This window comes from Sminthopsis crassicaudata, chromosome 1 (genome assembly GCF_048593235.1).
Source record: "Sminthopsis crassicaudata isolate SCR6 chromosome 1, ASM4859323v1, whole genome shotgun sequence".
Lineage (NCBI taxonomy): Eukaryota > Metazoa > Chordata > Mammalia > Dasyuromorphia > Dasyuridae > Sminthopsis > Sminthopsis crassicaudata.
The window spans coordinates 514,606,962-514,633,657 of NC_133617.1; the positions used below are offsets into that span (position 1 = coordinate 514,606,962).

Genomic DNA, 26,696 nt, shown 5'->3' on the forward strand with positions numbered 1-26,696 from the left:
ATTATTTTTTAAAAATTCATTGTTTTTTTTAAATACAAAATTACATAAACATGAGAAATATCTATGATCAATCATCTGGCTTGAGAATTCCCCCTACTCTTATAAACCTGTAACTTAGCAGCTAAATCCTTTGCAATTGCCTAGAGTAGAATTATTATACGAAGCACTGTTTCTTAGAAATGATTTTACTCTTTTCAGCATAATTATCCACAGTTTGTGTGTGGTTATCATAGTTCTTAGCTACCTACAATAGTCTATAAATATTCATTAAGCAGCTGATATGCCAGTTAGGTGCTGAAAATACTTCATTAAATCAAATTCAAATGATTATTATCCTCTGTATTACCTCTCCTCACAACTGACCTACCCAATATGTATTCCAAAGAGGCAAATTGAAACAAAACCAATTTGTGTCATGGATTTCTGTGAATAAAAGCTACCATCAGAATATATCCCAAGTTTAATATAGATTCAGCTGAATGTCTTAAGTATATAAGGCTGTACAGTGAGCTTCACAATTATGGTCCTAATTTGCTAGAAGATCATGAATCATCAAAAATACCAAATTATGCAGTATTTGCATTCTATATGCATAGATATATATGTATATATATATATATAAAATATATCATTTTATATAATTACTTAGAAAAGCATATTAATATATTTTAGTATGGTTGATAACAATAAGGTCTAAATCTAAACCTTGATTAGCTAGGAAATTGAGTTTTCCAAAAAATGTACATTTCCAAGTGATTCTAGTTAATTGAAAAGTTAATTTTAAAAGATATTAACTCTTTTAAACAGAATAGTACTGCATCAACCTGATAATGTTTGATTCTTTTTCCTTAAGCATTACGCATGCTTTGATTATTTTGAATCCTAGGCTATATTATTCCTGCAAAGAATTAAATAGAGAATTTTTCACATTTTACTTACTATGTTCTTTTTTTTAGAAGAATTTGTGGATCTCTGAATATAGGATATATTTGATAATTTTTGGTTTGGACTTAAGGTCTCAAAAACATAGGGATTTCATTTAAAATTTGTGTGTTGCTTAAGGTTTTGAAAGGTTAAGTAACTTGTTTGTCCTTGTATACTGAGATAACATGTAAGATGAAGGATGCAATCTGAGACATTCCTCAGATATTATTAGTGTAATAAGGGTAATATGGTTTCTCCTTATCCATATCTACTGTGGCAATAACATACTAATTTAGGAGGACTTATATAGGTTTCTAGCCAGGAAGATGTTTTTAAATCAGAAGATTTTGGTGAGTCTTAGGACAGTGAAGTATGAGAGGCTCTGACTCTTTTTAAGCTGGCTTTCTTTATGCCGGAGGCAAATGGAGAGCCAAAACAATGACTTGAGTCTTAGTCCTCTGCATTTATCTAGCTTTCCCTGAGCAGGGGCAACTACGGATTTTTTTTAGGCAAAATACTCTTTAATCTCTAAAAAAATTTCCAATCATAGAAATTCTACAAAAAGAGAGGAAGGGAAGGCCTCAGTGTGGTGGGAGGGTAGGGAAAGTATTTGCTGGATTCTGGATTAGGAAGAGTACATTAAAAGTAGGATACAAGAGCCAACAGGGAGATCACATCTAGCCTTCTGGGAGTCCAGGGTTCATAGTAGCTATCACAGTTCCCATGGAAGACCAAGAAAGGCAAGTGGAATATTGATAGTCCTGTTTCCTGGATGTTAGGGACAGCAAGGTCAGAGCACCCTGGAGAACTTTGGACTTGACAGGCTTAAAATTCAGTCCTTCAACCAAAGAAGATTCTACCAATTTCCAGAAAAATAGTATAGATCTTTGTGGTGCCATTATCCAGGAAAAAATGTTGGCATCTTGGGTGGCATCTCTGCAGCAACTTATCCAAGAATATCTGGAAGACTTTAATATCATCAATAGCAGCAATAAAGACAAGGAAGGGAGGTGGAATCATCTTTTTGGCTCAGTCATCCAAGAGGTTTTAGAAAAAAAGCCAAAAATCTCAAGACTGACAGGGATCACCTGTAGCTTCAACTTGAGAGGGAAGCAGGGCAAGGAGGACCTCCCTTCTGTCTTTTGTTATGTTCCCCACCTTCCCCATCCCCCCATCTTTCCAGATTCACACTTAGGTAATCTGAAGGACCTTGGGAGTCCCCTGCGGCAGGGGCAGAAGCAAAGTATCCAGCTACAATGGCTTGTGTCTCTTGAGCTGCCAGAGAGGCTAGTGTATCAGAATAGCCCCCCATCTAGTAGAAAAAACTGCAGCACCCACATATAGGTTGTACCCCAACTCTCATTTCTGAGCATCAGACACTTGTAGAAGTCTTTAATGACCATGTGGGCAGTCCAGCACAGAGAATCAGGACTAGGACTGCCCCGAGGAGGAAAATAATCTCTGAATCAGAACTAGTCTAGCTTTTAGTTCCTTGTCTTCTATACACCTGGTAGTTTAGCAGCACCACCAGGACAGAAACAGAGCAACAACAATGAGGGCTTTAGTTGCTTGCAGTTCATGAGGCAGGGCCAGCAAGGAATCATACATCTTGCACTGCATCTGACCAATTCTCTGGACCACAAAAGACATCCAGAGACCTTCCCACATCATCAATGAAGGGTGTGATTTTCCACATGGGCATGGCACAGGACACTATCACAGAATAGTGCCCAGGATCTGGAGACCAGTAGAAGTCATGGATAGGTCTTAAGAGAAAACCTGACTGGGAGAGGAATGAGTGCAGCCAGAGATCAGGATAAGAGTATTGCAAGCAGTGATGCAGGTAACTTAAAAACATGAAAGCAGTCTATAGGGTGTCCCAATAGATTTATTGCAGTTTAATCTACTGCAACCGTGCAGATTTAAGATTTGAAAGCTTACATCTGCTTTAAGGCTTTTGGGACACTCTATATTAAATGTCAGTTTCAATTTCCAGCCTTTATTTCTTTCATGTACTTACTTTGTTTTAGCCAAGCAGAACTGTCCTTTCCATGCCATCTTTTGCTTCTGAATGTTCATACATGCTGTCTTCCATTTTATATCTTTCCTTCAAAACCCAGCTTAATTATCTTCCAGATCCTCATCTCAAAGTAAAGTTTTCTTCCACTTCTCACATTTTTAGCAGCAAACTTTGACCAAACTTGTGCATTTCATCAGTCATACTCTATATTTTATAATGTTTATGGGTATGTGTTTTATCTCCCTTCCCCCAAGTATAATGTAAACTTCTTACTGAATCATTTAAAAATTGTGTATCCCCAATATATAATGCCTTGCATAAGATAAGTGCTTAGGAAATTATGAAAATAAATTTAAATATATTTTAAACATATTTTATTGTTCTGATAGTTTTGTCATGGAAGCTTGAGGAAGTTTCAAACTAGTTTACTATATACATATGCTGCTTTCACATATAGTGTGAACTTCTCGTTTAAAATTCAAGTAGAAAAACCACTAACAGAACTTGAGAGTCTGGAGAAACATGAACATAAACATTTCCTTAGATAGTAATGTCTTGAAAAAACTCAACATCAAAGGAGGAAGTGTAACTTGTATCAGATGAAGAGTTTCAAATATCTTGGGTCAGTTACCTAACAGGCAAGGAATCAAGATGAAGAAGAAACTTCCAGTATCTTTGCTGCCAATTATGTGTTTTTTCATTATCATCATCCTAAGCAAAAAGAAAAGTTTCAAAGATAACCAAGACTGGTATCTAATGTAACCAAGGTTGCCATATGAAAACTCTCATGACCACCATATTGACATTCAAAGCCAGCTTTGCTAGACTCTACACAACAGAAATAGTATGCCTCATGAGAGTAGGAGGCAAGACTAAGTAAAAAAATCCTATGATCTTATACTATCTAAAAGAACAATAAATATGTGAAAGCCTTGCATAAGGGAAAGTATCATAGCTATTAAACCTCTGGAAATAAACAAATGTGATTTCTGGCAGTGATTGATGTTTTATTAGATCACTCCAGCAATCCCAGAGCACAGCAGTCACCTGGACAAGGAGCAGAGAGGGCTCATCCCTTTAGGAATGGGGTAGAGAAGAGGAGAGAATAGGGAGAAGAGAACATGAATATTAAATATATACACAAATGTTTATAGTAAAAATGAATAACAGACTTCTCACAATAGCATCATGAAGCCCATAAGGATTTGTAGAATATAAGCATTTAGCTCTATTGATTATTAAAAATTAAAGGGGAAATAAATAAATCAGAAACAAAAAATAGAAATTAGCAATAAAAACCTATAAGATGATTCCTTGAAAAGAATAACAATTGATAAAGCATTAGCCAATCTAATGTAAAAGATGTTTTACAAAATTAGAAGGGAAATAAACTTGTTGAATGGTTCATTCTTGACAGTTGGCCAGCTTCTACTGACTTAGAACAGCATCAATCTTAAATATATCTGCTATAGTAGAATTAGGAGTCAGAAAGATGAATTTTGAATCCTTGCTCTCCCACTAAGATTGTGGCCTTGGAAAAAAAATTACTTTGCCTTAGTTTCCCAATTTGTAAAATTTGTAAAATGGAATTATTTCTTTTATTACTTCACAGCATTGGAAAGATCACTGACTGTGAAGTCATATGATTTGAGTTCTCTTGCTTCTGATATAGGCTATTTGTGTGTCTGTCATTTACCTTAGGCCTCAGTTTTCTTATTTGGAAAAAAATATTGGTGTCTGAAGATCCTTTTAGCTTTTATACATATAATTCTATGAAGGAAGTGTTTTATAAATCTTAAAGCTCTATAAAATTGTGACCGATTTTTATAGGATTTTGTATCACTTGAAGAGGTCCATATAGCTGATACTTACATAATCCAGGATGAACCCAAACTCTGACTTGATTGCAGCAGATAAATTTTTCTAAATTTTGGGGTGTGGCAGTAGTTTCTTGATCTGGTGTGGCACAGATCCCCAGTCCTGGATGCATGAAATGAATATTCCATCTCAATGGAATTTAATTTAAAATGCAAAAATATAAAAATAAAATTTAGGCATATAAGACCATAAGGTATGTAGAATTTGATTTTTCAGTCCAATTGCATATATCTATACAAAGGCATTGACCCAGTGTGTAATATTTAAATTTTAAAAATCCAATATGCTATTAGCATTGTTAAACAAATCTAAGGAGCAGTAAACACATCGTTGTAATGATAGATCATTTATTTTACATGCTCTTATTGTTATCCTGGGGTATGGAGTTTGTTTAACCTCTTCATTTTTAAAAGGTTCAAGGTAATAAAAAAAATCATTCACTAAAATAATTATCTCATCTGAAAGCAGCAGTGACAATCATAAAAATCAGGCATAAAAAACTAATGAAGAGTAGAGCTCATCATCTTCCAGAGAATTTAATTTAACAAGAAATATTTTGAACTGATCTAAGATTTTAGGGTGACAAGATTGAAGGGAGCTACATTTTTTTACCCCACCAAAGTAAAAGTTGTGTTAAAAGTACAAAGAAAATTTTTAAAAATCTAAATGAGCAAATCAAAGAAGAATATCAATAAAACTTAAGCAAATTTTAAAACAGCCAAATCAGGTAAAATATCTGAATCAATGCAACTAGAAAAAGAAACTGTATAAGACATCTCAAGAGAGATCTCATGTGACTAAATGACCCATTGAAAGAAAATTAGCAAGAATTGTCAATGCTAAGAAAATCACAAGACCAAATAAGAGCTTAAAAGCAGGAAAAACTAGGTGAGGAAATTAAATGAGGTTTTGAGACATAAGAGAAAAAAGGAATTAATAAAGAAGATAACCAATATATAGAGAACTCTATCTAAACCTCAGAAAAAATCCATAGAAGCAGCAAACAATAGCTTTGCCATGAGAATAAATGGAATTGAATATAGTGAAGAACCATTGAAAATTGACAAGTTCAAGAAAATAGAGCAAGCCTAAATAGGTAAAATTGAAAATGAGAAATAGAAGATTACAAGTGCCAAATACTTCAAGAAGTTTGTCTGAGATTTCTGGAGTGGAATTATTCTGTGCCATATATGGGATCCCCAAAGTCTTCGATTAATTCTAAACTCCCAACCTTAATCACTCATCACTTGTGGGATACCGTATTTTAGAACCTGAAAGAATAGATCATCTAGCATTCATTTATTAAGCATCTGCTATAATTCAAACATTTTGCTAAACACTTGAGATAGAAGGGCAAAAATGAAAACAGTCCTCTAAGAGGTTACATTCTTCTGGGGAGGAATAATGTGTAAGAAAACTAGAAAGACTTTTCCCCTTTATACTAGTAGTGTCAAACTCAAATAGAAATGGATCTTTGCAGGTCAGAGACAACCACAAATCAGCATTTTCTATATTGTCCTATACTTTTATTTTGTTAAACATTTTCAATTATCTTTTCATTTCCTTTAAGCTCAGGAGTTTTGCAAGTTCTAATTTTGACACCTCAAATAAAATCAATCAAATATAACTATCAATTTTTCCCCAAAGTATAATTCTGACCATGTTGTCAATCTATTCAGTAAATTCCAGTGTCTCCCTTACAACTTTTGGGATCAAGTGCAAACTCCTCCATCATTAAAACTCTTCCTAACATGCAAACAAGTATGTACAAAAATATATAGGAAAAAAATAGGAGTAAACTCAGAGAAAAGATGTTGACTTATGTTTAAAAGAGAACCAACTACTTTATAAAGTATGTTGGGAAATGTAGAAAGACATATAAGAGTATATAGATTGAAATCTTTAGATACAGAAATGTGTATACCCCTTGATTCCAAATATATATCTATATATAGATATATATATATTTTAAGGAAGGAAAAGTCATGGAAAAGAACACAAAAGACAAACATCTTAATTCCTTGTGTAATTTAATTCTGTGTCATTAAAGACTAGGGAAGCTGGGTAAGATTTTGTATTTTGCTTTGTATATTTGCTTTATTTACAGTAAATTCATCATTAAAATTAAACTTTTTTAAAAAATTGTTTTTACAAGGTATAAACATTATCAATTAAATAAGCCAAGATTATCAACCCTAGAAGCCTTCATTGTGAATCTTAATTATAGAAACTTGAGGAGACCACACAGGAAAGCCTAGTCTGGCCACTCCTGACCTTTTTCATATCTGATTTACGTAAAATTATCAAGGGATTTTCATTTTCAATACTTATATTTATAAGAATGATTGTAAGTGAGAAGTTGGCTGGATTTTTAAGGACTGGAATGCTTATATAAGTTCCTTCTTTTGAATTTCAGAAACTTTCTTATTCCCAATATTTGTAGTACCAGAATGCACAGTTCCTTATTCCTCACCACATCCTTCCCCACATCCCCATGTCCCATATCTCATATCACATATTCTTAGGCAGAATTTAAATTAGGCAATAACATTTTTGCTAACTTTTTAAAAGATTTGCTTCTTAATTTCTTTCATTCTTCACTAATATACCCTAATGCCTAGGGGCAATACCTAGGGGTATATTTCCCCCAAAATCAGCCCCCAAAATCTTGATACCTATTAAATGTAAATATACATTCATATAGCTACACACTAATGAAAAATTCTGTTTAACTTGGGGGCATGTAAATTCCTTATCAAAAATGACTAAACATTGTAAGGGAAAATTACCAGGTGGAGAAATAGTATGACTCAGAAATTCAAGCTGCTGTTATGGGCAGTTTAACTATTGAAAAGCCAAACAATACATGCATCATACATACATACATACATATGCTTCAGAATAAATTAATAAGTGAAATAAATTGTGGAGAGAAGAAGAAAGCAAGAGACAATAAGAACATCATAGTTAGTATTCATGACTGAGTTATCATTCACCTTACACCCATCAAATTAGCAAAAACAACTAAAGATGGAAATAGTGTTGGAAGGGCTATGAGAAGAGGATATAGTGTGATGATGTTTGAGTGAAGAGCATCATTATTCATAACAGAAAAAACAAGGGAAGATAAATACTAATTAAGGAAATTAGGCTTGAATCTTTATTTTTAAACACAATAATAATAAAATCAGTTTTCTGAAACTTATATGGGCAAGCTTTAAAAAAAATTTAAATTGGAACATGATGTTCCAATTTCAATGTTGAGGAAATGGCTGTGGTCCTTGACTAATTCAACTTTGGTTCTCCTGCTTCCATCTCCTCATTCCTCCTAATAGGTCAACTGTAGTAAGATTAAAAACTAGAGTGAGTTCTCGCAGGGATATGGACATGGCACCTCTACCCTGACAGCAACAGGGTAGTAGTTACAACAGAAGGTTACTTCGTCCACTGAAAGAGGGACAAAGATCACAAGAGGCAACCTGTTCCTTTTCTGGATGTAAGTTTCTTGCTTGCAAAAGAAAAAAAAAATTACTTCTGGCTGCTATCTCATTTTAACCTTTTTTTCTGAGGAACTTGACAAGTTGGGTGATTTAAGAATGCTTAGAGTTTTGTTTGGTTTTGTAAATTGTTATGTGAGATAGTGCTGAAAGGAACCTCAGAGATCTGATAGTCTAGTCCTTTTAATTTACAAATGAGAAAATTGAGGCCCAGACATAAATTTTGAAATCAAGTCCTCTTCCTCCAAATCCAATGGATACACTTTCCAAAATATCAAGGCAAAAAGATTTTGCCATTGTTGTTGTGATATAGAGTTATTTCCAAGAAGGATGGTTTATAAAGGTTTTTTTAAGTAAGTTTTATGGATGTCATTACAGTCATTTCCAGATACAGTTTCTCTACCACCAACTACGTCTAGAGTTAAACCCTTCCTCATAAATAAATAAAATGTTAAGCAAACAATAACTGCAGTAAGAAGGTTTGACAATATATACAACATTCTGCATACAAGCCTTCTTATCTGCCAAAGAAGGGGATGTACTTTCATTATCAGCTCTCTAGAGCATTGTTTATTTTTCAGTTACTTAGAATTTTGCCTTTCTTTCAGTGATCTTTTCATTTACATTGTTGTAGTCATTGTGTATGAAATATCATAATTTATTAAAGTAACATTTATTATTTTGTTCACTCAATGGTATTCCTTTTGGTAACAGTAATTTTAATAGTCTAATATTTCCACATCTTCCTCTCACTTAGCACAGCATATTTTTATTTTTTTTAATTTTTTTTTCCCCTGAGGCTGGGGTTAAGTGACTTGCCCAGGGTCACACAGCTAGGCAGTGTTAAGTGTCTGAGACCACATTTGAACTCCGGTCCTTCTGAATTCAAGGCTGGTGCTCTATCCACTGCGCCATCTAGCTGCCCCATTTTTATTTTTCTTAATTAGTAAAACCAGAGCCCCAAATTAGAGCATCTTAAGTTGCATTAGCAGAGCAGAAATCAGACTGTTTGATCTTGTTCCTCTGAAGGTAATTATGCTTTTAAGTGTCTGTCCCTGAATTTTACAGAGGCTGTTTCTTGTCTCTGTTATGTGTTTCCTAGTCTTTTAATGCTCATACTCCTTGAAACATCACAGAAAGGTATTGAAGTGACTAGAAAGGATTAGCTGTTGAGTTTTATCTAGTACCATGACCACTCTTTTGTACAACATGACAGATCATGAGTTCAACCAAAAAGAAAAATTACATTTTTTAAAAGTTAAAAAGTGAAGAAACATTCCAATGACTTCAAATATGTTATTAAATAAATCTTTGCAAATATTAATATTTTCATAACAACTCTGTTGTTATTATTCTCATTTTATAGATGAAAAAACTTATAACTACTTGATGGTATTTAATACAAACACAAATATTATAGGCATTATTGTTGTAAATCCTATATGTATTGCTCACTTATAAACTTTTGAGAAATATAGGTATTTTCACAGGAGACAAAATCCTTGATCCCTTCCTTTTTTAAAAAAAAATTAAAGCAGAAACATTGCTGTTATTATAATAGAAAGAATCTGTGTTGAAATTAATAGCAAGCTTCATTCTCTGAATCTTAATCATTAAGTAAATGAACAGATCAGGGATTTTAAGGTCCCTAGTATACCTAAACTGTGCTTAACCCTATTTGGTCTCATGAGGCTTTCACTCACTGTGCTGAAATGTCACAAAGTTTAAAGCTCCCTAGAGCTAGATTCTTAATAGATCAGCAAAATAAGTCACATGGGAGGAGAAACTATTGCTTTATCATTTGTTTTCTTCATTCCAGATGAGTGCTGAAAGTAAAGTGACAGTCCCATGGAGTATAATATTTAAAGAATCATGAGTGATAGCATTCATTCATTCTTTATCCAACAAATAAATGCTTATTAAGTGATAGGTATGGTATTAGGCAAAGTAAGAGATGGAAACTCTTACTGTTTGCAGTATACTGTACAGGATCCTGTTAAAGATACAAATTTAAACTAAAGTCCATTCTTTCATAATCTTTCAAGATCATTTTAATGGCCTTGGAGATCATAATTGAGTAGGGAAATAACACACTGAAACAGATAGCTGTGTTATACAATATTATGGGATAAGTTTATTAGAGAATTATAAAATATTTGTTCTTAAATTTAGTGAAGCTCATGTAAAAATCATTACCAGAGTCCTTATCTATGATGATCTTATAGTGCAAAAAATAAGATAAGTATAGATATTATTGTGAAACAAGTCATAAAGTAAAATAACAAGTGCTGTACAAGAGAAACAAATTATTTTAATATAAGGAAAGATTATAGCTAGTTGGGGAAACAAGTAAGGTTTACGAAAGGGATAGCATTTGAGAAAGACCTTGAAAAATGGGCAGGATTTAATAGGTAGGCAGTAGAGGTGGGTGGAAGATATTCCTTTTCCCAGCCAGGATTTTCCAGGATTTATTTTGGAGCTATATTCCCAAAAGACCTACCTTCTTTTAGTGTGGTGGTAAATAGCAATCTGGACTGATCTGCCAGTGGACCATAAGCTTTGGGATTCCCTTCCAAGCTGTCCTAGTGACAGACTGTGCCTGATGTCCAAGGACCAGGATTATTTTGGAAGATATGTTGCTAGTTGATTAATTCTTTGAACATAGATAAAATAGATAAAAATACAAAATGTCTTGTACAGTTCAGTCCTACTACCATAAATAGTAACAGAATGGGATAAAAAGAGAGAAAGGAGCTAAGAATCACAGGTATTAGTATGAATACTTACTTAGTTGTTGGTTAAATGTATATTTGTTCAGTGATAAACTTGGAGATATGTTTCTGTGGAAACTAAATCATATCCATAGTGGCATTTTCTTTATAAATTAAACCTCAAAGCATAAAGAAGTGAATAAATTAGTTTGAGTTGTTGGCTTCCTCTTATGTGCAAAAATATTAAGACATATCATGGGATACTTAGTTACTTCACCTTGCAGTAGTCATACTGAGCTTATAGTCAAGAAGGAACCCATATAGATTATGGCAGTTTTAACTCCAGAGTTCGTTATAGGATATAAAGAAATTTTATAGATAACCCAACAAAACTCTTCCAAAATAAGCTATGTTTTACTTTGATGTAGTGTGATACTTCATTTTGATGATAACTATGAGGGAGAATGATGAAAATGCTAGAAAATATATTAGAGGATCAAAAAATGAAGATGATAACAGGCTTTTAGATTTTTCAGCTTCCTCATGACATTCGCTCATGAATGTTTCTTCAAGAATGGTCAGAAAGTCGTGGACATGATATGTAGTCAAGCAACATTACACATAAAGAAATTGTATCCAAAAAGTTAAGAAATAATTGGTTGCTGATTTTGGTGCAATTTCAGAATTTCCTGCCTAGATACATAAAAGGAAAGAGCAAATTAAAAGAAGGAATAAATATGAGGAAAATCACTCAATTTAATTACAACCCTTCTTCACTGATTTGTTCAAGCAAACTTAGCCTCTGAAAAATGCAAAGTTCACAAAAATTAAGATATTGATGCTGACACCATCTCTTTAAAGAGTCTAAATAATACATGATAGTTGCCACAATAAAGAGGCCAAAGAACCCAGAACCCAACTCAACCAGCAAACACTTTCTTTCCTTGCTAAGTAGAGAGTTATGGCAGTTAGGGATAACCAAAGTTGAGACTATAAAAATCATTTGTAAACTATTACAGAGAATGAAGAGTGCATATGATTACAAGAAATATCATTACCAAACAGCAAAAAGTAAGAAGGAGAAACAGATTTATAGATATGTTAGCCTAAGATCTAACTTATATCACCATCAAGCTAGTACCTTCAAGTTCAAGATACTTTTAGGAGAAAGCATGATATACTAGAAGAAGCATGTGAGTTAGTTTGTGTTCAGATTCTAGCTCTGTCACTTACCATATCATCACTGAATCATGATTGTCACTTTTCATTTCCATTTGCCAGTTTTACAAGAGTTTTTGTTGTAATTAGGCTAGTAAATTTCCATTTTCCTCTAGTGTTAATCACTTTTCCTTGCAATCAGAAGGTTACAATTTAAAATTTTAAACCAATTGTTTCAAAATTCACTGAAACTTTTCATTTGAAATATTTTAAACAGGTTATAGAATTATCATGCTAAGCTTCTTTTAACTGTGCAGAGATAAAAGTTTTAAAGATCACAAGGGATCATTTTGATAATAAAAGCTCAATTTTTAAATGTTTTGCTAATCACGATGATGTCATATTTGTAACTAAGATATCAAAGCATAGTCAACACTAGGAAGAAATTCATTTTTAAAGATAGTGAATATAGATCTTTACTTCAAAATAAACTTGATACTTTCAAGATCAGGAGTAGGGAAGAGGCGTCAGATGACATTAGAGCATCATTATTTTGACTGTTATAAGACTTGGACTAGGAGTAAAGGAAGTGCTTTCTCTGTCATTTTTTTTCTCATTTATGCTTACATAATATTGTCTTCAATCCGCTGTTTCTTTGTATGACATCTCCATATTGTGAGGTTGAAAATAGATAACAATCTATAAATCCACTCATCCCAGCACACAAAAATTGCAATATCTTGCAGGACTTTGAAATCTAATAACAACAAAAATGAAAATGCCATTGTCATCTCCATATTTTGAATTACCCCTCTTCCTTAAAGATATGTGACATAATGGCATTTGATCCAGAGATAAAAGAAAGAGCACCAGAGTCAGTCCACATGTTAAATATTAGTAAAGGTTAATTCTTTTTTTTAAAAAAATAAATATAAAGAGAATTTCTAATAGTTTCTTCTTATACTTCAGTACTTCTTCCCTTTCCCTGGGTTTCATAGACTCCATTTTGTAAACAACTGTCTTAGTGGGCTATAGAGATTTATATCAAATACACCTGTAGGCCATAAATATCTTCCTTTCAGTAATACTGTACATTCAATTTTTATATATACACTCCCAAGTGCTAACACAAGTACTTTGTCAAAAATTTCTTTGACATATGATCTTCTAAAGGTGAGTGGAAGGAATCTGTGGTCAGATCCAAGAAATAAGTTCTCCTCTGGTGAAATGTTATAATTGTCCCATCTGCTGCAACTCACAAAGGTTTAAAGAAAAAGATTTGTGTTGTTTTAGTTTTAATATAAAAAGCATTTAATCAGCTACAGTTATCCCTGCCATATCTCAGGGCTTAAGGGCCCACAATCTGGGAAATCTGTGTAAACGTTTTGGTCCTCTCTTCATACCAGAGAAGTCTGAATTACTAAGTATTAAAAGATAAAATATGTTGATTATATAATAGTATACATATATTTTATGCATTTCTGACCTTCTGAACTTTTTTCTGTGTCATCTGCTAGCTTTTGTGTATCATGGGCACTTTCTGGAAAACTCCCCGCCAAAATCAATCCACAATATATCAAAATCTTTTTGGGGAAATTCACAATGTAAAATGGATAACTATATTATTTTTGTATGTATAATTATTTGTATGTCTTATGAGAATACTGGGAGACTATAGAAAGAGAGTTCGTCTTATTTCCAGGCACACCTAACTTCATGTCCCACTTCTGACAACTTGATTGTGTGTCTTTTGGCAAATAACAAACTCTTAAGGTTCTAGGCAATGTTGTAAGACTATATTTGGCCCAAAAGGTCCTATATTACATTAGCAGAAAGAACTTCCTTATTTGGGAATATTCCTCTACTAGTGAAATCACAGAAACTGTGCCTCTCTCTAATAGCAAGAATCTTGACTTGTTCTAGGTTTTTTTTTTTTTTAATACCTTCTATTACCCAGTTCTTTACTGTGTACCCATAAGGCATTTATTGAATTGTTTTGAATGTTAGAACTGGAAAGGAATTTAGAATCATGAAATACTGGAATTTCAAAGCTTGAAAGGACATTAGAAATTAGTTCAAATGCTTCACTTTCTAGAAGAAATTAAGACACTTGTTGCATAGGCAGTTTGTGGCAGAACTAGATCTTGAATTAGTTTTCTCTGACCCCAAATATAGAACTCTTTCTAGTCTAACTATTTTATGGATAAGAAAGCAAACTCAGAGTGAGTTGACTTAAAGTTTTGTAGCAAGTTAAAGGAATGGGGAGCAGAACCAAGGGTTTCTAATTTGATATAATATTACTTAGTGTACAATTTTTCTCCTATTTGTCTGATCACTAAATTGTTTCTGTTCTACTCTACTCTTGTATTCGCTGGTGATGTATCATTCATCAAAAAAAGTTAGTACTTGAAAGAGACAGGAGTTAGTAAAAATTAATTTGGAAATTTTTTGTGACTTACAACAAGAATGTCCAAGTATATAAATATTAAAAGAAACAAAATTGTATGTCACTGAGAACAGTGGGCATGACATAGAACAACAATAATGGTGGGCATGCCCATCAATTCTTAGGACAGTAAAGAGAGTTGGGAATAATTCTTTTGGCATCAGATGGCTAATATAACAATATATTACAAAGATAATATGCCCATGCATATGTGCTATAAACAATATGATCTAGAAGCTGTGATGCAAAAAAAGGTTAATATGACGATGTTATTATCATATTGGATGGCATAGAATATGCAACTAGAATGTGAATGGTGTATCTGCAGTGTGCATCTTCAGATCTCTATTGCCTACAAAATACAAAGAAAAGTTCAAACTTTCTGCATAATGCTCAGGTCCTTCACAAAACAACATTACCTTACCTTTCGGTCTCTTATTATTCTACTACATACATCTCATTCATTTGCATTATAGGTAAGGGGAAACTGAAGGATCGGAGAAGTTAGAGAAGTTTTCCAAGTTTATACTAGCAGTAACCAAACTTTGCTAAAACACACTCTCTTACTATCATTGCTTTTTTTTCAGGGTTTCTTAAACCTATAATGTCTTTCTATAAAATGGCTCCTAAGAAAATGATTACCTGAAGACCAGATTGCTAGATGCTATTTCTTTCTATTAATAAATCAATACAATTTACTTAAAAAGAGTTATGTGTTTCCATGGGACAGAGAATTCTTTGCTATTTAGTTAAGTTAAAATCCTTATCCTGGGGGGCAGCTAGGTAGCCCAGTGGATAGAGAACCAGCCCTGAATTCAGGAGGACCTGATTTCAAATTTGATCTCAGACACTTAACACTTCCTAGCTGTGTGACGCTGGGCAAATCACTTAACCCCAGCCTCAGGGGAAAAAAAAAAATCCTTATCCTGGTGGTTACTTTGCCCTTCTCCAGACATAGGGACCATCTTTAATATCCTAATCTTTACCTCACATGCATGAAACCATTGAGTTTTAGGCTTCTATCTCAATTGACTACCTGTGATGAATCATTACAAGAAACAATAATTTAATTTCTTCTCACTTCTCACTCCTTTTCTATATAATGCAATTGCATAGACTACACAACAAATGTTTCCTCAGTAACCCTCAGAGCAAACAAAACTTTAAAAAACACCAATATCATTTCTTCTTTGCAGAATATAAACATTTTTATTTTATCCTTTTATGCTATAAACTTGGTCACCTCTCTTAAGAATCTTTTGTTTAGTGAAAATTTAAGTAAAATTCTGTGCTCTGAATTTGTCAAGAATGCTTGCATTCAAATTCAGCCTGTGACACTTAGTAGGTATGATCTTAGGCAGCATCTCTGAGCCTCACTTTCCTCATCTGAAAAATGGGAATAATGTCTGTAAAATTTTAATTATAGGATTGTTGTATGGATTGAATTGTATATCACTTTGAAAACTTAAAATTGTCATAAGAAATCTAATAATTGTTGTTATTTAATAGAGTTTCAGATTCTTCCATTCTGCTGAAACTATCTTTTTCCATAGAGAAGTTCTGCTTATATGTACGTACATATCATTTTTGGTATGCAGAAACTTTATTTGCATTTTGAAATATTAGTCCATCCTTTTCTTTCATTTCTCATGGTTGATAGACTGTGTGATTCATGTTGTTTTTCCATTACGTGTAAAGTATCTCTTCCTAATTATTTGTAATATTGTTTCTTTAAGGTTGAAGTCCTAGTATTCAATGACTATATTTCTATATTAATTAAACTTGGAATTCTTTGAGCTTGTGTCCTATTAATTCTGTTGCCTCCTATTTTCTTTCTATTTCCAAAACTGCCAGAACATTTTTTCTACAACTTTCTAAAGTATGGTATTCAGATACTATGCTTCACCATATCAAAAGTCATGAAGAGGGAAACCTGAAATTCTCATATTTTATTGAATTTTGCTTCTAAGCCAGTTACTTTAATAGTTAACTCAAATGTTTATCCAGAATGGATTATTGATTATAGATTTAGATTAGATAAAGGCTAAGAGATCATCTAATTCAGGCTTTAAAAGATCATAGTCTTCTACTGTATCCAGGGCCATCTCCAGTCCTCCTGATCTATATATATCTTGCCACTAGACCCAGATGGTTCTGAAAGTGAGATTGGTAAATTTGCACAGCCCTCTCTCACTTAAATTCAATTTTCTTGCATGTCATTGTATCACCATCCTCCTCTCATGGTCCTCTTCAAAAATGAAGGAGAAATAGCATAGCAAATGACAAAAACTGAAATACCAAAGAAGTTGAGTAAGTTTCCTAAGGTTGCATTGACAGCAAATTTTATATTTGCTTTCATAACTAGAATTTTTATAAGTAGCTTTTATAGCTAAGATTAGGAATTATAAGATTTTTTTCTGACATTTCTGACTCTTAATACCTATAATCTGTTTGGTAAGGGATGGGGTATTTTTGTTTGGTTTGCATTTTTGGATTTTTGAATTTTGAAATTGACAATTTATTTTTTACAAGCATTTCCTTTTTTAAAATTCTCCTTTAAGAACTCTAATTTTTATTGTTATTTTGATCTTTTTTTTGTTTTTTAGCTTTTTGTTGAACTTTAAAACCAATATATATATATATATTCACATCATTGTTCTGTTATCATTTTGGAGGGGTCAAGTTGTTAATATAGAATTACCCCTTCAAGGAGTTTGCTTCATTTTAATCTGTAATATTTATTTTAATGATGCCTTTCTTTTGTTTTCCATCTCATTTTAAAATTTTTCTACAAGTCTTCACCTCTGACATTATTTCCTTGCCCCTATTTTTTTAATATTTTGCTACTCTTTTGTTTTATTTGGCATACTTCTTGATATTTTGAAATGTTAAAGAAGCTTGGTTTGGACATGGCCTCTCACTTAACCATTTTGCTTAAGAGCCCTGGTTTGGGCAATGTATTCTTTAAATAAAGGATGTATTGCAGGATTATTACCTCCTCTAGAGAAGAAGCCAACTTGTGCCAATGATTAGGGTAAAATATGTTATTTGAGGAAAAAGTGGTGCCTGAAGAAAAGGAAATGGTTTAAACTAATTTGAAAGGATAAACAGAATGCTGTTCCAATGTCAAGCCACAAAGTTTACTGAGGTAAACTAACCCAAAGACTTAGGAAGGAATTATGAAATGGAGACCAAAATGTTAGGGAGTCGGGCAGTGAGGGAAAGGTGACAGTGAAAAATATTACAATAGGGTTGGCATAAATTGATAATGGGTGAATTACAGTTTTGGTTGTTTTTTTTTAATCTTGGATGGAATTCTTCCCCAATATTTCTACTTCATACAATATTCCTTTATGTAATATTGACAAAGTAAAATGTGATCAGAAAACATAGATTAAAATAGTGAAGATATAGAAACCATATCCTTAGCAGAGTTCAAGAAACTAGTTATGCTTAATCTGAAAAATGAAAGGCTTCAAATATGTAACAAGCTATTATATCACAAATGGAGTAGACTTTGTATCTGTATGGGGAGAAAACAGCAGAAATAAATTGAAATTGATTACACTACCTGTATTTGCCATTCCAACCTAACTGATCTACTTGCTGTTTTTTCTTATTCTGGATCTATATCCCGTCTCTGTGCCTTTGTGTAACTTGTTCTCCATGTCTGGGATATTCTCTAGGCTTCTTTCAAACTTTATGTGCCATCTCCTATAGGATGTTTTACATAATTTATCCAATTCTTGGTGCTCATTACCTCCTCAATTGTATGTGAATGTTATAATTCTTACGTCAGTTTTATACATTAAGTTCACATAATTTACAAATAATATAAAACTATATTTTATATTTTGTCACATAATCATATATGTATATATATATTATATATATATACTTATGTATACATATTATATTCCCTCAATAGAGTGAAAATTTCTTGAGGGCAGAGACTAATTTTGTTATCTCTTCATACTCCCATTACCTAGCATAGTATCTACCATGTAGTAGATGCTTAAATAAATACTTTTTGAATAGAAATGTCAGATTATCTAATAAATAGGTAGATTACCTAAAGAAGTAATAAGTTAATTAACATTTCATACATTCAAGATGAGGGACTTATGTTAGAAATATTTTAGAGAGGTTTCTTGGGGTGGGATGTCGAACTAAATGCTTGTGACTTTCATCTTAAAATCTGGAGAATTATCTAGTAAAAACTTTGTGAGCTAATAAGATATACTTAAGCCAGTGGTCTCTAAACTTTTTTGATTATTCATTCATATCAATGAAAAATATTAAGCACATCTTGAATAATACATATATACTTATAAATTATATATATGTATATATATAACTTGTTAACAAATTAGGTCTATTATGGGTTACACAAAAATAGACATTTTAAAAGCATGAAATAAAGAAGAAATAATGTCTTCAAAATATTTATTTTGTTAGTGATTCACAACCCTTTTTCTCATTAAACTCTTAATAATATTAATATTTTACATTGTTATGATTGAATATAATTATTTTTACATATTATCTCAGTAGCTAGTTGGTAGAGGTAGAGATGAAAACAATTGTTTTCATCTCCAAAAGATTAATTTTAAAAACTTTCTCAAATATGATGGTATTATACTATTATTAGCCAATAGCTTGAGGCTCTTTCAAAAAAAATCTTATTTATATATTTAATAATTTTATCTAAAGTTTTGAGTTACAAATTCTATTCCTTCCTCCCTTCGTTAGTCATTTTGTACAAGAAGACTTCAACAAATGGGAAAAAAAGAAAATGAAAAATAGCATGCTTCAGTTTGTATTTAGATAATATCAGTTCTTTCTCTGGAGACAGATAGCATGCTTCATCATTGGTCCTTTGAGATTATCTTCTATCATTGTATTGCTAAGAAGAGCTAAGTCATTGAACAGTTTTTCATTGAATAATATTGCTATTATTGTGTACAATGTTCTCCTAGTTCTGTTCACTTCACTTTTTATCAGTCTATCAGTCTATTTTTATCAATTTCCAGTTTTTTCTAAAATCATCCTGCTTTTCATTTCTTATAGCACAATAATATCCCATTACTATCATACACCACAAATCACGTATGCATTTTAACCTTTTCTTGGTATATGATGTGAAATGTGGATCTGTACCTAGTTTTCCCCTTCATAGGGAAGTCACTTAAGGTCTGTCTATTTCTTAAACTATATAATGTGGATAATAATAGCACCTGCTTTTTGGAGGCAAATATAAGGATCATATGAGATAGTATTTGTAAAGTGCTTTACATATAGTAGGTGTTTAAAAAATGCTTGTTACCTTCTTTGTTTTCTCTCTGTTGTATATTACCATACATTCTCCTATACACTAGCATCATTCCAGTAGAAAGGACGCATGATTTGTTATCAGATAACAAAGATTTCAAGCCTAGTTCTGCTGGCAAGTATTTATATGACTTTGAAGCAATCATTTATCCACTCTGGATCTTAGTTCACTCATCTATAAAATGTCTCTGAATGCTCCTTTTCCTTTAAATCTGTGTTACTATGACCTTGTTTGAATAAAAGTGCTGGAGAGATATTTTTTTTCAGCAGAAGGGCCTTCTTTTGATCCTATTGTAGCCACCTGAAGTCTAGAGGTTGGGGAGGAGGGATGTAAAATATACATAATTTGCATAGCCTCTGGGCACCAGTTTAATTTATATCTCTTTGCCCTCAGGGATCTTTTTTTTTTTTTTAAAGACTGATTCCAGGAAAAAATTTTCATATATATGAAATGCAAAACTATTTCTAACTTAGTTTTTCTTTATATGAATCATCATAAAAATCATATTGATCCTGGAAATGATGTGTATTTTAAGTCTTTGAAGTTTTTTTCAGTTTTTGTTAAACACATTTGTAAAAGGTAATTGTTATTTATTTACTGTGCATGCATGTATGCATGTGTGTGTATAAAGAGAGAGGGATGGAGAAGGAGAGAGAGAGAGGAAAAGGGGAGGGAGGAAGGGAGAAAGACAAAGATGCCATCCAGTGCTTTTTAGAAAATGGGGCAACTAGGTGGCAGAGTGAATAGAGCACCAGCCCTAAAGTCAGGAGGACCTGAGTTCAAATGTGGCCTCAGACACTTAACACTTCCTAGCTGTGTGACCCTGGGCAAGTCATTTAACTCCAGTTGCCTCAGAGGGAGGGAGAGAGGGAGAGAAAGAGGGAGGAAGGGAGAGAAAGAGGGAAGAAGGGAGGAAGGGAGGGAGGGAGGAAGGGAAAGAGAGAGGGAGGAAGGAAGGAAGGAAGGAAGGAAGGAAGGAAGGAAGGAAGGAAGGAAGGAAGGAAGGAAGGAAGGAAGGAAGGAAGGAAGAAAGGAAGGAAATACTTAAGAATCTTGTCTTTGCCCCATAGGTCATAGTGATCTAGCTTAACAATCAGAGTCTTATAAGAGGGGAAATCATTTTAGAAGCAGAACAAAGATTGAATTGGACTTTGGCAAAGAGTAAGGACTGAAAGTGACTGAACTGACCAACTTTTAGGTGCTAGATAATGGTCGGTATGGCCTTAACTCATGTAATCACTTAGTTCAATGTAAGAGCTTTGTTTACTCTGGGCATATATACAAAAAAAATTCATATTATTGAAAATTCAGTTCTGTAACCCTGATTTAGCTGTCATTTTTTCACAGCTATTGAATATGAGTATGGTAGCCCACTACTTTATTGAGAACTTAATGGGAAATAGATGTCTTATACTGACTTCATTTAAGGCTTATGAAGACTACCATTTATAGTGAGTAAATTCTTGATAAATCAAAGGTCAAATTTGTAATGACTTTGTATAGTGAACAGCCACAAAACTGGATACCATCATTTTCCAAGTCATTACTATGATGTGATGCACAGAAGTTACTGTTAAATACACCCTCTTTAGAAGATGAAACTTCCAGACCATTTATCACATGTCTTTGCTTCCTGCCTGGTTTAGGAATTGAACACAAATTACATGATCCAACAGCTGTTAGCATAAGATTAGTCACTATTTTTCTCCTTGGGTTTTCTTTTCCTAAATAGTGAAATGGCTCTGATCAAGTGAATAAATTAATTGAAATTTCTACTTGCAATCTTATAGCTCTCTGATTAATTCGAACATTATAGAATGCAATTGCTGACTGTACAACATGTGTATTCCTTGTTTTTCAAGGTTTGGGAAAATCTGGAATCGGAAACAGTTTTTCAAAATGTTGATATGATCTGACTCTTGTACTATAGAGGGAGGATCCTCTCTTGGAATAACAGAATCATTTGCCTGTAGTTTTTCCCTTTTACTTTGTGATAAGAGAAGAATTTCAGTCAGTTACAGTCCAGGGAAGAGAATGTCATAATACAAACACACTAAATCTTTATTGACACAACCTGATTTTCCCTCTTGTGTATGCCTATGACAAACAGACATTGTTTGGAGTTTTATGGACGAGAGACTAAAAAAAAAAATCTAGTTAGCTAAAATCATGGTTCATTATCATTTTAGAGACTTCGTTAATCTGGATATATCTGTACTATTTTTTAAGGTAGTAGCCAGTAGCATATGGGACTAGGCTTCAGGGAAGCTTTTTTTCTTCAACTCTGTGTCCTGGATTAAAAACACTAAGATGTGTCAGGATAGCTAGATACTGCCAGTTTTTCAACCGACTAGCTGACAAGCCATTTAACCCCTTTAAACTTTGTGCCCTTATCTGTAAAGTGAATAGATTTGACTCAGTCTTTTAAGGTTCTTTTTTACTTTCACAAGATTGCATGCCATCATTCTTCTTTTACTCAGTCCACTCTCTAAGGGTAACTCCACTTCCTGTGTTGACTTCCTTGAATTACTCCCCCCCAGGAATTGCCATATAAAAATTCATTAGCAATGGCAGCAAGCAGTAGAGGAGAGAGTGTTATATTATTGGAACATCACAGTGTTGTTTCAGGATGGGAATGATATAAATGGCTTTGGTGTATAGCTGCCATATGTTCCTTTGTGGAGTTGTCAAACACTTCACTTTGTTTCAGCACTGAAAATATTTTTCTTTAATTCATCCCTGTTTATTTTCCTCTTTAAAAAAGACTTACTAATGTTCTTTTTTAAATATAATTTTTTCTTCTCACATAACTCCCTTCCCCTGCCCCAGATTAAAGCTTCCTGTAATAAAGGGAGAAGTGTATTCCCTGCCATTGGAGCTAGTGGATTGCATTTTTCTGAGCTGGAGTAGACTTAATGCCAATTGAGAGTTTGCACTAAGATGGGCTGATGAGACTAAGGGACCCATAGGCTATCTTCTTGTCGTTATTTAGTCATTTCAGTCATGTTGACCCCCATTGGTGCTTTCGTGGCAAAGAAACTGGAGTGGTTTGCCATTTCTTTCTCTAGCTCATTTTATAGATGAAGAAACTGAGGCACAAGCATGGTTAAGTGACTTGCTCAGAGTCATACAACTATTAAGTGTCTAAGGATGGGTTTGGACTAAGACTGTTCTAATAATTTCCTCCAAAAATAAATATAATCTTGGATTTTCCAAAAACCTTTGGATTTATTTAAAATACATATATTCTTGAAACAATAAAATGTAGTGAAAATCTATTTCATTATTTAGGAAATTATCATATTTTGAAAAATGAAATATCAAATGTGTCCTAGCTTTTCTAACAGGTAATTTTGCACAAACTTCGAAGAGGAAAGAACATGTTATAAGCAACATAAAAGCATAATTTTAATTACTGCTTATTTCTCTGTTAACAAGTTTTATAATCTTCAATATGATTTATAGTTCTTATATTCAGAACTTCAAAAATTGTGTACTGGGTTGTCTTTTAGATTTTTATGCACTTCGTATTTGTATTGAAAAGAATTTATCTTCTTCCTGGTTTTGTTAATAATATACAGAGAGGGGGCAGCTAGGTGGCACAGTGGATAGAGCACCAGCTCTGAATTCAGGAGGACCCGAGTTCAAATCTGGTCTCAGACACTTAACACTTCCTAGTTGTGTGACCCTGGGTAAGTCACTTAACCCCAGCCTCAGGGAGAAAAAAATTAATAATATACAGAGAGATTGGTGATTTTTATCAGTTAATATTAACACCTTCTATTTTACTAAATTATTAATTATTTTTATTATTTTTCATTGAATTTTTGGGATTTCCCAAGCAAAACATTTCATTAGTAAATAGTGATAATTTTGCCCTCTTTTCCTAAGGTTATTCTTCTCTTCCCCCCCCCCCATAGAAAGGAAGGAGAAAGCATTTATATAGCCTCAAATATGTGCTAGGGATTGTGCTAACTTAACAAAAATGTGATTTTTGAGCTTTTTATTCTCCTTCCAAGAGCTAAATTTCACTTGTTGTCACTTGTTTCAATTTCTCTTTCATTTCTTCCTATGAGCCACCCTTGGGGGTCTTTGTGGACAATTAATTCATTTCAGAAGAGGAGTTGCTATTTTTTTCTTCTTTTGGAGTTTTTTTCATGGGTTCTCTTAACTCAGTTTTGTTTCTTCATTATATTAAGGTTTTCTTTTTTGTTTGCTCATATTTTCAATTTCTCTGTTAGAAATACTGTCAGAAGCCCCTATCTATGCTGTTTCTTGAACACTCTTCTTCAATTTATAGTTAACAGAATTATTGTTGCTCAATTTTCTCAGTGTGTGACTCAGGATAAATGCAGGACTGAAATCAATCACATTGAACTCTCAGTTCTTTCTTTTTCAGCTTGAAGGCAACTAAAAAGCTAGGATGATAACTTCTTGGCCCTGTCTCTTTTTGCAGGGTTGGTCTGGGAAACTAGGATCAAGATTGTGACCCTAAATGTAGGGATTTGTTTTTCCATGACCATATATATTTATTAAAAGTGTGAGGTTTTTTTAATTTTTTAAACTGAGGAGAGAGTTGTGAGAGACAATAAATACTTAGTAACTGAAATATAAAATGAAAGATTAAAAAAAGAAGTATGTGCATTTTTAAAATTTCAAAAATCATCTGTGGAATTAACTTCTTTGTCCTGGACAGACATTTTCTGTCTCTTATATCCTTTGCTCTATATACATTAGTTTACCTATTTGGGAATTACTCAGAAATATCCACAAAGACTGAATACTTGCCCATATACCTGGATTCAACCTCCAAAATATTTCAAATAGCAAAAATGAGAGAGCATGCTGAGGAGATGGCTTTGGAATCTATCATTTACTTAAATCATCAGTACTTACCATTCATCCTTTATCGATAAATACATCAATTATCAATTCTTCACTGACACAGTTTTGAGTGTTCACAGCTATTTCTATTTATGTCACCATGTCACAATATAAAATATTTAGATACAAAACACAAGATTGTGGTCTGATTTGGGATAGTTAAGCTTTGTATTTTATGGCTCTAGATTTTGTTCCTCCACTATAGGTAATCCTGGACTGAAGTTCTTTTATGTATTTCTGGATAGGTTGAAGAATCTGGGAATTGAGATGCAGAGGGAAGGATTCTTAATTTTTTCCCTGTGGGAATTCTTTCTGTGGTGTTTGTTTAAGTTTTTCTCTCTTTATTGCATTCCTATTCTATAATTCCTGATTTTAGAACAAACATTCTTAGCTTGGGGTCTATAGATAGATATCATAGAGTCCATGAACTTAGGTGGAGAAAAATTACATCTTTGTTTTCACTAATCTTTGGTTTTCTTTATAAGTCCATTTATTTTGTTTGATTTAAAAAAAAAGTTATTCAGAAAAGGGGACAATAGACATCAGGCTACCAAATGGGTCCATAAAAGCAAAAAAAAGTAAAGAACCTCTTTGCTAGAGGAAACTGAGATTTATTGGAACTATTCATGTAACCATCTGTGCTAGAAGTGTTCTCATTCCTTTTTGTTCTAGCAATGTAGATGTTTTATGGATCAATTTGTTATGCAAATAATAATTTGTATCTCATAGAAATAACATGATATGATTTAATCGTTTGCCTTTTTAACATTTTGGAGAATTATTTGAAGCTACTGCTGAAGATCTTGAAAATTTTACTTAAAGTTTTTCATGTTTTTAAAAAAAAATAATAAAGTTTTTCATGTTCAGAAATGATATTCCAAATTATCTTGGGGAGAAAACTTTGTGGATGGGCAGGAGCCATCACCTATAATGGCCTTTAGAATTTTTTTCTTATGAAGGTATACTCACCTAGTTCAAATTATCTCAAATTTTTGGTTTCCTAGAGTTTTACAACAGGGAGAAATGGTGGGAACCTTTTCAGGAAAAGAGAGAAGAGGAATAAGTTTTTTTTTTTCATTCCTAGTGTAATATGCTCATTTTGTCCTCTCTGCTTACATCGTGGAACTGACCCCAAAGGTGCCGATAAGAGAAAGAATAAATCAGTAATTGCTCCCAGACTTCTAGTCTGATATAAAAGTCAGTTGGTTTCAGTGGACCGTCCAGGAACACGAGCCCTTTTGTTTGCTCTTGAAAGTTTAGCACTTGAATTTCGGGATGGGCTGTTTAGTTGGTTAGAGAAAATGTGGACGCCTCATGCCAGTGCCTGTTTACTTTAGGAAATGAGAATGAAGGGTATTGTGTGTGCTGTGGAAGAAAGTGAACAGGGACTCCATTGTATACCCTGTGAACAGAAACTAACCAGTGACAAGATGGGAGACCCCAGACTGCCTACCCAGCATCCTCCCCTGAAAAGTCAAAATTCCTGGGAACTCCTTGGCAGATGTCTGTACGGCTTATGGTGTTTCAGTATGTGATAGAGAGTGGTTTCTTCTTGCAATTAAAAATGGGCAGAATGTGATACAGACACAGCCTAAGAAATCTCAAAACTCCAGAGTGTGTGTCCTATTCCTCCTTCACTCTCCCCCAGAGAAGAGAAAGCAGAAGGAAGGTACAAAAAAAGGAACAGAAAAAGGGGTGGGTTTCCTCAGTCTGTGCTAGATTTTTGCAACAGCTCTTGACTATTAATTCTTCTGCTAATATTCCAGACTGATGGCATGTCATGTGGTTCCCCATCTGCCTGCCAGCAGTTAAATTTTGGTTCAATTAATTTTACATGCCCTTACCC

The 26,696-nt window shown here is 33.3% G+C and overlaps 1 protein-coding gene and 1 pseudogene across 4 annotated transcripts in view; one reads left to right on the forward strand and one right to left on the reverse strand.

Moving 5' to 3' along the window:
- Positions 1-26,696, forward strand: part of DAPK1 (death associated protein kinase 1) — a 220,060-nt gene that overhangs the window by 43,092 nt on the left and 150,272 nt on the right. The gene's annotated exons all lie outside the window — the stretch shown is intronic.
- Positions 2,021-2,782, reverse strand: LOC141552243 (claudin-6-like; annotated as a pseudogene).